The sequence below is a fragment of the Bos javanicus genome, chromosome 13 (assembly GCF_032452875.1).
Source record: "Bos javanicus breed banteng chromosome 13, ARS-OSU_banteng_1.0, whole genome shotgun sequence".
Taxonomy (NCBI): Eukaryota; Metazoa; Chordata; class Mammalia; order Artiodactyla; family Bovidae; genus Bos; species Bos javanicus.
In genome coordinates this window covers 10,174,986-10,190,207 of record NC_083880.1, presented here as the reverse complement: position 1 = coordinate 10,190,207, position 15,222 = coordinate 10,174,986, and the positions used below count along the sequence as shown (strand labels likewise).

Below are 15,222 nucleotides of genomic sequence, written 5' to 3'. Positions count from 1 at the left end.
CAATTACTGTGTCTAGGCACTCACTCACTAGGAACTCTGCTAAATCCTTTGCCATCATTATCTAATTTAATTCTTGACAACAGTCCACAGGAGTGAATATTTTTAGCTCCACTTGCTAGATGAGGAAACTGGGGATTAGAGAAAGATCAGGTCCTGGCTCAAATACCACTTCTTCTGAGACGTCTTTATCAACTGCATTGGTCATCGGCTTCATGGCATTTACCGTGATTGAGTTTTGTGCGTGTGCATGTGAAAGGATTTTTGTTTGGTTTCTTGTTTATCGTCTCTCTCCTTGAGTGTAAACTCCATGAAAGCTGGTAACCTTGTCAGGTTTGTTCGTGGCTGTTTTCCAGGGGCCCAGAACGGTGCCTGGCAGGGATGGGCACTCAGAATGTACTTGCTGCATTAATGACTGTCCCCTCCTCCCCAGTCTCTCAGTTCGTGGATGCGTATAGGAATCAGCATCCTTGGGATGCCTCGCGTCGCTCCCTGTGAGTGCAGGGGAATCTTGATGATCTTCCTGTCAGATGTTAGGGGATGGGGAGGTAGGAGCGGGCCAAGGAAGGGCCTCGGTAAGGAGGCTTTGGGCTTTCCCTGTGTATGAAGTTGAAAAAGTGAAACTGAAAGTGTTGGTCACTCAGTTGAGCTTGACTCATTGTGACCCCATGGACTGTTGCCTGCTAGGCTCCTCCATCCATAGGGTTCTCCAGGCAAGAATCCTGGGGTGGGTAGTCCTTCCCTTCTCCAGGGGATCTTCCCAACCAGGGATTGAACTCTGGTCTCCCACATTGCAGACAGATCCTTTAGCCATCTGACCCCCCAGGGAAGCCTGTGTATTAAGTTAATTATACACAATACATATAAAATTTGTTATGTTTATCTCTTAAGGTTAGAGAATTGGTGGTAAAACACTATTTTTCAGTGATATGTGGTTTATGGGACAGAACACTCTTGTTCTTTGGAAAAAGGTTTTTTTTTTTTTTTTTTTTTTTTAACTTGAAATAGTTATACAGTAAGGTTCCCATATATGCTTCCCCCAGCTTCCTCTGAATCAGCTTTGTATGTAACCATGGTGCAGTTGTTAGGACCAAGGTATTAACAAGGGCAACCCTGGTAACTGGACATGGTTTTCCCACTAACATCCTTCTTCTGTTTTGGGATCCAGTGCAGGATCCCACATGCTATTTAGTTGCTTTGTCTCCTTAAACTCTTCTGGTCAGTGACAGTTTCTGAGACTCCAGAGAGTGCCAGTGAGTTATTTAGTAGCTGCTGCTGTTCAGTCGCTCAGTTGTGTCGGACTCTTTGTGACCCCATGGACTGTAGCATGCCAGGCTTCCCTGTTCTTCACTGTCTTAGAGTTTGCCCAAACTCATGTGCACTGAGTCAGTGATGCCATCCAACCATCTCATCCTCTGTCAGCCCCTTCTCCTCCTGTCCTCAATCTTTCCCAGCGTCAGGGTCTTTTCCAGTGAGTCAGTTCTTCACATCAGGTGGCTCAAGTATTGGAGTTTCAGCATCAGTCCTTCCAATGAGTAATCAGGGTTGATTTCCTTTAGGATTGACTGGTTTGATCTCCTAGGAGATCAGCCTTCTTTATGGTCCACCCCTCTATATCTGTACATGACTACTGGAAAAACCATAGCATTGACTAAACAGACCTTTGTTGGCAAAGTGGTGTCTTTGCTTTTTAATATGCTGTCCAGGTTTGTCACAGCTTTTCTTCCAAGAAGCAAGCGTCTTTTAATTTCATGGCTGCCGTCACTGTCCGCAGTGATTTTGGAGCCCAAGAAAATAAAGTCTGTCACTGCTTCCACTTTTTCCCCATCTCTATGCCAGGAAGTGATGGGACTGGATGCCATAATCTTCATTTTCTGAATGTTGAGTTTTAAGCCAGCTTTTTCATGCTTCTTTTTCACCTTAATCAAGAGGCTCTCTTGTTCTTTTTCGATTTCTGCCATTAGGATGGTATCATCTGCATATCTGAAATTATTGACTTTTCCCCTGGCAGTCTTGATTCCAGCTTGTGCTTCATCTAGCCTGGTATTTCTCATGATGTACTCTGCATGTGAGTTAAATAAGCGGGGTGATGATATACAGCCTTGATGTGCTCCTTTCTCAGTTTTGAACCAGTGCATTGTTCCATGTCCGGTTCTAACTGTTGCTTCTTGACCTGCATACAGGTTTCTCAGGAGGCAGGGATGGTGGTCTGGTATTCCCATTTCTTTAAGAATTTTCTATAGTTTTTTGTGATCCACAGTCAAAGGCTTCAGTGTAATCAGCAGAAGTAGATGTTTTCTGGAATTCCCTTGCTTTTTCTATGATCCGACAGATGTTCGATCTCTGGTTTCTCTGTCTTTTCTAAATCCAACTTGATATATGGAAGTTCTCAGTTCATGGAGTGTTGAAGCCCAGCTTGAAGGATTTTGAGCATTACCTTGCTAGCGTGTGAGATGAGTGCAATTGTGCGGTAGTTTGAGCATTCTTTGGCATTGCCCTTCTTTGGGATTGGAGTGTAAACTGACCTTTTCTAGTCCTGTGGCCGCTGCTGAGTTTTCCAGATTTACTAGCATATTGAGTGCAGCACTTAAACAGCATCATCTTTTAGGATTTGAAATAGTTCAGCTGGAATTCCATCACCTCCACTAGCTTTGTTCTTTTTTTTTTTTTTGAATTGAGAAAAGCATTTATTCACTTACAAATTTTACTTTTCTCTCAATGATTTAAAATCTTTCCATCTTGATTTTTTTGGGGGGGCAGCTAAACCAGAATATTATAGTTTTCCTCCTTAAAAAAATGCAGTGATGTTCTTTCTTATAAACTGGCCTCTCTAATTTTCTTGTCAGCCTGCTTCAAGTAAATCCATGTGTTTAATACACTTGCCTGCAGTCGGGCCCAGATCAAATGGTTATTTAATCCAAATATCTGAGCAGCAAACTGAGCTGATCCTTCTGGAGAAAGGATGGTTGAACAGCCAAGACCACGGGTAATCGAAGAGAAGACCACACATCCTGAGCTCCCCAGTCTGGAGTGAGAGGAGGACAGCTGATAACTGGATATGCAGTGTTACCATACAACACCGCCCGAAACCATTGCTTCTGCCTGCCACTGCCACAAATACAGTAGGAATTCCATCTCCTTCATACCCAGCGTTAATCCTCAGAGTTTCATCTGGTCCTTTATGGGCAGAGGTGACCCTGAGTTCGCATGGAATGCCAAAATTTCCACAAGCCTTCTTAATTTTTTCACAGTGATTAAGATCAGAGTTTGAGCCCATCAATACTATAACCCTGCACTGACTTTCTGGTTTCAGAAGCAACTCTACTCTTTCTGCAACCTACTCAAAATTTTTCTTTACCATCTGTAGCTCTTCAGGAGTTACTTCCTTGAGATCACGATATGACTGTTTGTCTTTTTGCTGGCTTCGGTCTCCTGATGGCCAGAGTCTCCAGGAATCATTATCAATAACATCAGCAAGAACAATTTCTCTGGTGATTACATCAACACCAAATTCAATCTTCATATCAACTAGTGTACAGTTCTGGGGCAATCAGGATTTCTCCAGTATTTCAAAAATAGCCTGCGTAGCATGACTCATGATATCCACTTCAGTTTGTCCTATAACAAGTCCAGCAAAGCAAAAATTTGCAGCAATTAGCTGTTCCTCAGACCACTGTGGATCATTATTGGCATCATCCTTAAAAAACATCTCCACTTTAGGTGGGTAGAACTTATATCCTTCCTTAACACCAGGATTTCTTTTGAGAAAAGAACCAGTTGCTATTCTTCTACAAACCCATTCAATTGGAATCACTTCACACTTAGGTGCAATGAAAGCTGTCTCCCCACATTTTTTGGTGAAAGCAGTTTTGATACCTGCTTCCTGTAACAACTGAAAAATACAGCTGGTAATTTTATTTGAGATTGCAGCTTTTCCTTCAAGGTGATTCATTCTGGCTGCATTTCCTGCTGTTATCTGGTCCTTGGATTGCAGGAGGACTTTTCCTGGACTATCCAACAATTCGTAGACTCCTTTTGTTTTACCCTCATAGAGTTTTTTACCAATCTTCAGTACTTCGACTGCAGCCATTGTCCGGAGAGGTCTGAAGGCTTCGGCCGCGCTGGGAAGAGACGCAGGACTTTGGAAAAGAAACGCGATCAGAGAGGCTCACGGGGCGGGGGAGCGAGGCACCGCCCGCAGACACGTCCCTGGCATGGCCGCGTGACCCCTAGCGCCCCCTTCGGGTCTCTTCGAACATCTCCGCGGCCATGGAATATCGCGGGTCCCTAACCTTCCCAGAACTTGGACCCCGGAGCTCTAGCTTTGTTCTTAATGTCCCTCAGTTTGAATTTCTCTGCCATTTTGTCATGACTAAAGAGAAGTTATTCGGTTCTGGCGTGTGGAGAATTTGTAGAATGCCACGTGAGTGCCCTTTGTCTCCTATCATGGGGGTTCATAATGCCAGTGTGTCTCTTTACTGGTGATATTGACCTTGGTCCCTTGGTTAAGGTGGTGTCCACCGTATTGTTACATTTTTTTCCTTTTTGTAACTAATGCATATCTGAAGGAAATACTTTGCAGGAAAAGTTTTTGCCTTCCGTTTCAACAGTATTTATTTATTTTTTTTTGCCTGTGGGAACATTTCAGATTTTCTGATAAAAGTTCTTGTGAGTATAAGTTCATTTAAAACATTTTTCTACCTCTGAGTTAGTGAAAAAGGGTTAATCATGTTTCCAATGAAGGACATTTGTGCTTTGGAAGGCTGATGACAATTGTGCAGGACTATGCACTTAAACGCTGGACTGGAAGAAACACAAGCTGGAATCCAGATTGCTGAGAGAAATATCAATAACCTCAGATATGCAGATGACACCACCCTTATGGCAGAAAGTGAAGAGGAACTAAAAAGCCTCTTGGTGAAAGTGAAAGTGGAGAGTGAAAAAGTTGGCTTAAAGCTCAACATTCAGAAAACGAAGATCATGGCATCCGGTCCCATCACTTCATGGGAAATAGATGGGGAAACAGTGGAAACAGTGTCAGACTTTTATTTTTTTGGGCTCCAGAATCACTGCAGATGATGACTGCAGCCATGAAATTAAAAGACGCTTACTCCTTGGAAGGAAAGTTATGACCAACCTAGATAGCATATTCAAAAGCAGAGACATTACTTTGCCAACAAAGGTCCATCTAGTCAAGGCTATGGTTTTACCAGTGGTCATGTATGGATGTGAGAGTTGGACTCTGAAGAAGGCTGAGCGCCGAAGAATTGATGCTTTTGAACTGTGGTGTTGGAGAAGACTCTTGAGAGTCCCTTGGACGGCAAGGAGATCCAACCAGTCCATTCTGAAGGAGATCAGCCCTGGGATTTCTTTGGAAGGAATGATGCTAAAGCTGAAACTCCAGTACTTTGGCCACCTCATGCGAAGAGTTGACTCATTGGAAAAGACTCTGATGCTGGGAGGGATTGGGGGCAGGAGGAGAAGGGGACAACAGAGGATGAGCTGGCTGGATGGCATCACTGACTCAATGAACATGAGTTTGGGTCAACTCCGGGAGTTGGTGATGGACAGGGAGGCCTGGTGTGCTGCGATTCATGGGGTGGCAAAGAGTCGGACACGACTGAGCGACTGAACTGAACTGATGCACTTAAAATGTCTGCAGTAAATCGTTTATCAGCTCAGTCCATGCTCAGGTTTTGTACTCTCTACCGTTTCATTTTTTTAAAAAAGATGATTATTATCCACTAAACTGATTTTATAATTGGCAGTTTGAAAACCTTCGTGTAGTGAATCCATTATTCAGAGCAGAACTTGGTAAAATCTGATTTTTCTATGTGAGAGAACTTTGAGATTAGGATGTTACTAGAAAGTGAGTCCTCTTTCCTCTGGGAAGCTGGGGGTGGGGGTTGGGCTTTTGACCCCAAGAGGATAAATAAAGCTTAGAATGAGAATTTTCAGCCAAAGAATCTAGGAACCTGAGCCGACCATGGGATGTCCACTGTCAGGAGCTTTCTTTCTCAAGTCCTTGTACCTCATGGTCTTGGGGTCTCTTGCCTGGATGCACCTCCAGAACCTTATTTTCAGGGTTTATTAAACAGAGTCTAAGTCATCAAGGTGACTCAGCCTGGGGCACAGCTAAATTACTTTGTGAGTTCCCTCTGAGTGGAACTTAAACTTTCCCAGGGAGCTTTCCAGAAAAACCATTCAGGTTGATGGAGACTAGCTCAGAAATGAAGCACGTTGTAGAGATATAGCTTTTAAAATATTAGGTTTTGGCCTGTTCGCTTCCTTTTTGTAAAGTTAGTGTTTTTATAGGAGTTATCTCTGCTTGGTCAGATAGAAGGGCAACTATGAGAAAAAAGTCTGTAGTCCTGGGCTGGTGCTCATATATGGTGATCCAGCTGAGATGTTTCTCTTCTGTTTTGAAAAATATTAAAAAATTTTTCATTTTGAAATAGGTATAAAAGTTACAAAAATAGCACAGCGTTCCCATGTATTTTTCACCTTGTGCAACTGTAGTATAATTAAAAACCAGGCAAGGAGCTTGATACAGTATTATTCAGTGGTCTGATTCATCCAGATTTCCCAAGTTGCCCCTATACTATCTTTTTCTCTGGTCTAAGATCACACAAGTCATTTAGTTGTCTTGTAAAATATCTCCTTTTTTAGCTTCTCTTGTTCTTAGGGCCAACTTTGGCTGTACTGATACACTATATTAAAGGTGAGAATAGGTACCCTCCTCCCAGGCCCCCAGTACCTCTGTCTCCTCAAAGGACTGAGGAATTTTGCCTCCTGACATCCTTGATTATTTGAGCTGCTGACCCCTTGGTTGGATTAGTTGTTCCACGTGTCAATGAAAAGGACAGTTGGGGACCTTTAATCCTTGATGGGGCTTTTCCCCAAGAGAGCCTTATTTCTAGTGTTAACTTAACCTGTACGTCCTACTAAAAGCTCTCAGATTTTCTGTTCTTTCTGATGACTAATAAATGAATTAAAGGACCAGTGGAAGGAATTTATTCTTTCTTTCCTGGAACCTAAGTGCTCTGGAATGGATTTGATTGTCTCTAATTTGATCTTGGCTGGAATTCCTCTCTCTCTTGATTATAAAGAGTCAGAGGATTTTGTGGTTGTTTGTGCTTTTACCATCTTTCTCCCTCTTCATTTTGTTTTACTCTTGACTTTTGAGAGACAGCTATTGATAATCGGTCTTGGATAAATCTGATTTATTTTCTCTACCGTCTTTTTCAGGCTTTGGCCCATGTTTGTAGTTATTGATTTTCCATTTCTTATTCATTTCTGCCTTCACTCAGCAGACATTAAGTGCTCTCACATAAGAGAAACTGCTTTTTTTGTGTGGGATCTTTTCCTTGGAGGGACATCTCAGTACTGTGGCTGGATTAAATTAGCAGGACAGAAATTTCACTGCCTCATAATTCCAGACTTTCACACGGTGCTCAGTGAAGGTGCAAGAGAGGCATGGGTGTTGAAAGGTAGGTGAGTCAGATGGTCCCAGAGTTGCCTCCTGCTATTGCCAGTAACTACCTGCATGGTTTTCTAAAGGATACTTTAGTCTTCTGATCTCTTCTTCCTTCATCTGTACAGTGAGGACAGTGATACCTGCTTGTAAGGTTATTTTCACAGCGTAAGGAATTCATGGCGGTAAAGTGCTTGCACAGAGTGGGCAAATCAGTGGTAACTTATAATTTTGTGTTGTGCCTTTTGGGATTTCACATGAGTAGTGTGATGATGGAGCAGAATCTTATATAACTCAGTAATGAGTGGACTTTGTCCGCTTGTCACCTAGTGTTAGGGTCTCTGTGTAGATAATAAAATGCAGTATATGTTGTGATAAAGGAGAATCAATGTGAGCTCAAGTCTACAGGTAGATGTTATAACAGAAATGGAGCTCTGTGGTTTGTATAGGCTTCATGTGGTGAAGAGCAGGTATTTTTCTGGTGACCTTGGCATCTGTCCAGCCATTGAGTTTTTATTGGGCTTTTTCTTTTGTCAGAGATGTACAGGCTCACGATCCCTGCCCTCCAGTAGCTCATGACCTAGTAGGAGCCGTAGACACAAAGAATGTCCCCAGTTCTGTGGGTGATGGTGGGTACTCAGGGCATGGTGGTGAGGGGCTGCACAGGTATTGAGTGGAGCACCTTTTCAGGGCTGGGAGGGACAGCCCGGAACACTCCACCACTGAGGGCCGGACTCTGTGCACGAGTTGGCTGCGCAGACAAGGTAGGCGATGGCATTTGAAGCAGAAAGGGTCCATCGGCCCCAGGCTAGGGAGTGTGACTGGGGAGCTGCAGTGTTGTCACGTGACCGAAACTTCAGATGGCTCTGAGCGCGGGCACAGGGCCGGGAGGCCCAGATTCCGGGGTCATGCCGTCTGGACTTCGTTATCGTTTCTTCCTTTTTGTTATCCTGAAATGGTATAACTTAAAGCTGATTCTGTAGGTAATGGGAACTGTTTCACAAATGGATGTAACACTTTTCTAACGTGTGTGAAAGCCAAGGAGTGAGACTGACAGGCAGCCCTGGGTGGGCATCAGGTGTGACTGAATGCAGAGGGGTGGGAACTAGTGCCTTGGAATTGGAGCAGCCCTACTTTCCCAGCCACATGCGGCCACCACCCCACCCGCCCATCCGTCCACCCATCTACCCATCACCACCCATCCACCCACCCATGCCACCCCCCCACCTACCCATCCACCCCACCCACCTGTCCACCCACCCGTCCACCCCACCCCTCCACCTGTCCACCCACCCGCCCATCCACTCATCCATCCATCCACCCACCTGCCCATCCACTCATCTATCCACCCACCCACCTGCCCATCCACTCATCTATCCACCCACCCATCCACCCCACCCATCCATCCAATCACCCACCCCACCAACCCACCCATCCATCCATCCATTCACCACCACACCCACCCACCCACCCATCCATTCACCCACTCATCCACCCACCCATCCGTCCACCCATCCACTCACCCATCCATTCATCCACCCACCCACCCACCCACCCACCCATCCACCCATCCACCCACCCATCACTCCACCCATCCACCCACCCCACCCACCCATCCATCCATTCACCCACCCATCCACCCACCCACCCATCCATCCATCCACTTATCTGTCCACCCACCCTCCGTCCTCATTACCACTCACTCCCATCTACCTACTCATTCATCTCCTCTCCCACCCATCCACCTGCCTGTCTCGCCAACTAGCTGGGGAATCTGGTTCTTTCGTTTCTTAAGAAAGAGCCAACTTAAAAAAAAAAAGCAAAAAATCCTGACGCTTGGGCACCTCTTTTCTCCATCTTTTGTCTTTACCAGACTACAAACTAGATGTCAGTGTATTTCTAGAAAGAGGTTTCATTTCCCTGTCATTGATTGATTAATAGATTGATCAAACTCTGCTGGCTGTATGCCAGGTCTTGTATTAGACCAGCAGTTCCCAAAAGGTTTTGGAGATTGTTTAAAAATTATTGATGAACCCAGAGAGCTTTTGTTTTGTGGGTTATATCAGTATCTTTACCACATTGGAGGTAAAAAACATATTACTTTTATTTTTCTATATTTAAAAAAAGTGTTTATTGTTTTTAAAATTTTTTGACTGTGGTGAGTGGCATGTGGGATCTTAGTTCCCTGCCCAGGGATCGAACCCGAGTCCCCTGCACTGGAAGTGTGGAGTCTGAACCCCTGACCTACCAGGGAAACCCCAGAGCAGACATTTTTAGAAGAATATTTGAGCACATTGTCATGGCACATCTTGCAGCCTCTGGAAAACTTCACTGAGCAGTCATGAGTGAGAGTGAAAAGGCACGTGGTGTCCCGGCATCTTTATGAAAAGGGTCTGGACCTCTCCCAGTTCCCTGCCCCCCGCCCCAGACTGTGAGAAGCGGCTGGGCTGCATGTTGGGAGTCCGATGGGGGCTCCAGCCCCGCGCAGGCCCTGCGGCCGTGGGATAGCCCCATGGTGCTGTGGAAGCCTGTGATGGGGCTCAGGGCCTCGCTGAGACCTGGGGTGCTGGGAAAGGCCCTTGGAGGGAGAGGCGGCTCAAGCAGGCCTGCAGCGGGCACCGGTGAGTGTAGCGGGTAGAGGGAGCAGCGCCCAGAGGCTTCACGGGAGCAGCTGAGAGCGGTTCCTCAGGGCTCTGTTAAGGTCGCATTTGCTAGGAAGAGACCAGCAGTTTGCTTTCTCTGTGTGGCTTCAGTGTGATGTGATTTTATCCACCTGTTTAACCTCAGAGGCAGACACAGCTGCTCTCAAGTGTCTTTCCCGTGTGACTCAGGGAAGCCTGGGGCCAGGTCTCGGCACTCCTGTTGGAGAGCCTTCTATTTCAGATGCTGAGCGGGATTTGCCAAGCTTTAAAAAGGCCAGCAACAGAGCCACGAAATGTGAGGGGCTGAGAAGCAGCGTGGATGGTGCAGCAGAGTGGAGGCCACATGGAAAAGCTTGATTAATCATCAGAGAACAGGAGGGCGACACTTGCGAGCTGAGGACTCGAGTGCAGCAGAAGGGGCCCTGCTCACCCGATGTCACCGTATTATCAGTGAGAATCCTTGCAAGGAGGGCCGTCTCCCCCGCTTCTCATCTCCGCCTTTGAGATGACGTCCAGACAAGAGGTGTAGGCCCTGGCCAGGTGCAACCTGAGACCTCCTTCCCCCTGTGTGGCCGTAGGAGGGGCCGCTTTATTGTGCCAGGACTCTCCGCTCAGCAGAGCCCAGAAATGAGGCCAGGCCTGTTCTGCTCTGTCTCCGTTCTACTGCAGAAAGCACGGGGCTATCAGAGGACTTTCTCACCTCAGGCCCTTCAGGCTTGACGTCGAGGTGAGTGCTCTGATTTCTGTGTGTAAATTGTGGCAGGGTATTTGGTTTCGAGGAATCTGGGGTGAGCTCTTGAATTAGGAGCCTGTGAATGCTGCACCAGTGCTACAGCTCGGGGAAGGGCAGTTTCTTCTTCTCGAGGTGTCTTGAGGACACTTGGGGTGAAGATACTACCCAGGAGTCCGGAAGAATAATCAGGGAGGGTGCAGCCCACTCTGACAAGACAAAAGGAAATGAGAGAAAGCCACCTCCTGGTGGTTTCTTCAATAAACCCTTAATTCCTGAACAAATCAAACCTTATTTGCTTCTGGCTGAGTGAAATTATGTATCGTTAAAAGTCAGCTTGATGAGTTTCGGGGCCTCTGCCAGCTTTTCCAGGACTCTGTCGCGCTGTCCCAGCACTGTGGGTGGGAGGAGGTCATGAAATCCAGCAGAAGGTACAGGAAGTTTGAAAAGGCATGGTCAGCTCATTTAAATCTGCTGGCAGTTGGTCATCTCAAGGGTTTTACTGTTAGAGGCACAGCCCTTTCTGTGAAGTCTGTGGGTTTCTGGGTGGGGGGCTCAGTGCTTAGGTCTGGGGAGCCAGGTGAGGGGCTGGCTGGCAGGACCCTGCGAGGAGCCCGTCCTGCTGTCAATGCGGATGCAAGAGGGTCCTCTGCTTCCAGAGAAGTCTGAAACCCAGGTTTGTATGTTTGTATGTAAAACCTTCTGATTTTTAACATGCGATGACACGCCAGCTGCCAACACCTGCATTTCCTGCCTGACGATTGTCTTGGGCACCAAAGTGAAACAGGCTGGAATCACTGGGTAATTAACACCCCAAAACCAGCCCTCAACCAGTGATCCATGAGTATAAATTCCCCCACTCCCTCACCCTCTTGGGCACTTTGGGGTAACTTTTGGGGTAACTTTGGGGTAACTTTGAAGTCTGTATGTCACACCATTTCCAGAGTCCCCAGGTGAAACTAAGCTCCATCGTGCACAGTGTAACTGGCTTGATAATACACCTCTAATACACCTCTGTCCTTTTCCCGTCTCACTTCCCTTCCCTCCTACTGGCGTTTGCCAGGATTGCCTCCCACATCAATGCCATGGATTTAAAAAAAAACACACACCCCAAATTAAAGGTATTTTGTCTATTTATTTTTATAATTTTTTATAATTTTAATGAAGTATAGTTGATTTACAGTGTTGTGTTAATTTCAGGTGTACAGCACAGCGATTCAGTTATTTTCTTTTTCAAGTTCTTTTCCATTATAGGCTATTACAAGATATCGAATATAGTTCCCTGTACCACACAGTAGGTCCTTGTTTATCTGTTTTATGTGTAGTAGTGTGTCTGTTAATCCCAAACTCCTCATTTATACCTCCCCGTGTAGGTGTTTTAGAACGCAGCATATATCAGTCCTTATCCCGGGTGTCCCTGTAAAACCTTTGGTGTAGAATGGAGGTTTAAAATTCTTCCTCCTTTCTTTATTTTATTTAGAACTCATACACTTTGCACCTTTCCCTTCCTACTCGCCTGCATGTCAGCGTCGTCCACATTTGCCAGTCCCATGGTCGAGCCACACGCATCCCTGAATCTCACCGAGCGCTTAGAGATGCAGGTGCTTCCTGGTGGCCGCGAAGATCAGGAGAGAGGGCACATGGGGGCGGGAGCTGCTGGGAGACGCGGGTCTGTAGGGAGCATCTGTGGGCTCCGGGTGCCTGCGAGGCTTGGTCCTCTGCCTAGGGCCTGGGGTCTGCCTTCTGAAAGTGGCGCCCCCTCGGAGGCAGGCTTGGGGATGGGTAGGCCTAGTGGTCCCCAAAGCGTTGGTCGGTCACAGGTGTGGAACCTCAGCCCGGCTGTTTGGATCCGAACCTCAGCTATAGCTCTGAGCAGGCCGCCTACCTGCGTGGGGTGGGGCGGGGTTCTCTCCTTAGCTTCAGGGATTTTGGGGCTTGCTCTTTTTCCGTCTCTCTCACCTGGTTTCTCCCAGGTCTGGGTCATGATTTGTTTTCCTTTTAGGGCTTTGGTGGTGGCCTGAGTATGGGTGAGCCCTGCCTTGCCCCTGGGACACTGAGTTGGGGGACTGGAGGAGCCAGGAGCTTGAGACACTGGCCTCCACCTGGACTGAGACTTCCCACCCCAGAGAGTTGGATTTAATGAGTGTGGGGTGCAGGTGGGGTGCCGGGGGGCTCCCGAGGCAGGAGCCCTGCTGGGAGGGGATTGACGGCACTTTGCTCTGGGGACCGGATGCCTCGAGGGAGGTCTCCATGCTCTCCTCCTGTTGACGGGCTCGTGTTTCCAGGTGAAACCCTCTGGTGCCCTACCTCCTACGTGTCACTTTTGGTCACGATTGTGCTTCCTTTCTGGGCTGACTTTGTTTCGCCTGCTGACCACAGCCTGAGCTCTCCTTGGTCTGGACGCCTACCCAGCTGTATGCTGGCTTGTCTTCCACAGCCTGTTTGCTCTCGTCCTCGTGGGTGATCGCGGGCAAGAGCTACGATCGTATGTCTGCATCCCTGGAGAGCCCTGTGCAGGGGAGACCAGTGTGTTTGTCCGCTGACCTCCTCCTGCCTCTGGCGACTGTTGCTCCCATTAATTGTGTGTAAGAGTGTGCATTGCACGCTTGCCCCGGGGATGGGCACGATGCGGGAAGGATGGTGTGTCTTCAGATCGCGCGGTCCGTGTGCTCAGTCAGGAATAACCAGACCTAATCATAGATATTTAAGTGAATTTTGGTGTTTCTGATGTTCTTTTTTTAATTTTAAATAGTTAAAAAAATTTTTTTTTATTTGGCTACACCGGGTCATAGTTGCAGCACGTGGCGTCTTGAATCTTCGTGGCAGCGGGCGGACTCTTAGTTGCAGCCTTGGGGTCTAGTGCCCTGACCCTGGATTGAACCCAGACCCCCTGCATTGGGATCTTGGATTCTTAGCCACTGGACCACAGGGAAGTCCCTGTTTCTCACATTCTTATCTTTTTTTTTTTTTTACGAACTATGGCCTCTGGATTGTGTTGTTCATCAAATGATAAGCATTACATGCTTCAAATGATAAGCATTATATAAACAAAATTTATGAAGATCAGCTCTATGGTGGTTGCTCATTTTGTGAGATCTGGCTAGAAAATTTGGCAAAATTTGTTTTTTGGATTCCCTCCATTTCCACTTACTTTGGGAAAAGATTGGAAAGGTTTTGTTAAAATGAATGTCAGTCCCCAGAGGGCAGGAGAGGCACCGTGAATATTTGTTGAATAAATGTTTGGGTCTCGGATTTGTGGTGGAAATGAAAGGGCACTTTGGTTTTCTGCTGGTGTGGGGCCTTGTGTGGTCTGCTTTCCTCTGTCACATCTCTCAGCAAAAAATTATACACGAGGGAAGCTCAGTACTTTTATAGGCGAGGCAGCAAAGACTCAGCAAAGTTAAATGAAGTGCCAGCATCTCGCAGCTACTCAGAGTCAGAATTTGCACCCAGCTCACCGAAGCGTGGTGCTCTCCTGATGATGATTAACGCGCTCTGCTGGGCAACACCTGAGGCTGGGCCTGGTGGAAACGCTGCGAGAGACCACGACTGCATCTCATTCCACCTCAACGCCGAGTGAAGTCCTGAAGAAACAGCCCTGCAGTTTAGTATTTCGTAGCACACCCTTCTGTCAGGTATACTTAGCTGGCAGTGTTGTAAAAGGAATCAATCTTCTCTTTACGTGCCAGCTATTGTATTTTTTTTTTTTTTCCCTCAAAGGCTGCCACTGAGAACATTTTTCTAAAATGGAGGTAAATCTGGAAGGAGTTTTGTAGTGGCGGTGTGGGTGCAGAGCAGACAGAACTTGGTATTTCGCGGGGCTGTAGCACTAAGCTGATCTCTTTGTGCATGAGTCAACTTAATGTCTGAACACAGAAGAACAAAAGAAGTATTAATAGATCTTCTTATGTTCTCGTTATTATATTATGCTACCCCCTTTAAACTTTCACTTTAAAATAAAAAATGAATAGGTCAGTTGTGTGTTTGGAGAGGCACACTGGAGAAGTTTGGCCATGTGCACATCCTGGCTTTTCCTCTTTCCTGTGACTCAAAAGAGAGGGAAGGTCCCTGTGGCTCACTCTTGGAGTCACAGTCACAGCTGTGGGTCTGCAGGAAGGGTGAGCTTCGTGTCTGCTTTGGAGTTGACATCTGCCAGGTGAGCTGGTGTTTATGGGGGTGTACTTACCTGCGTTTAAAAATCGAAAACATGTCATAAACTTGGAAGCATTTCCTTCACTTTAGTGCTTGAATTTAAGAAAAGCATCTTGCTTTCAGCTGTTTCGTTGATTTCATTTGCTTACTCATTGTTTCGTTCATCCATTCATCCAAATGCTCACTCTATATAAGGACACTGCAGTTTGTGTCGGGGTAGCTATCAG

General features: G+C 46.6%; 1 protein-coding gene and 1 pseudogene across 9 annotated transcripts in view; one reads left to right on the top strand and one right to left on the bottom strand.

Annotated features, from left to right (window-relative positions):
• KIF16B (kinesin family member 16B) overlaps positions 1-15,222 on the top strand; it is a 308,034-nt gene that overhangs the window by 11,057 nt on the left and 281,755 nt on the right. The window lies entirely within an intron of this gene.
• On the bottom strand, positions 2,652-4,149 carry LOC133258927 (bifunctional phosphoribosylaminoimidazole carboxylase/phosphoribosylaminoimidazole succinocarboxamide synthetase-like; annotated as a pseudogene).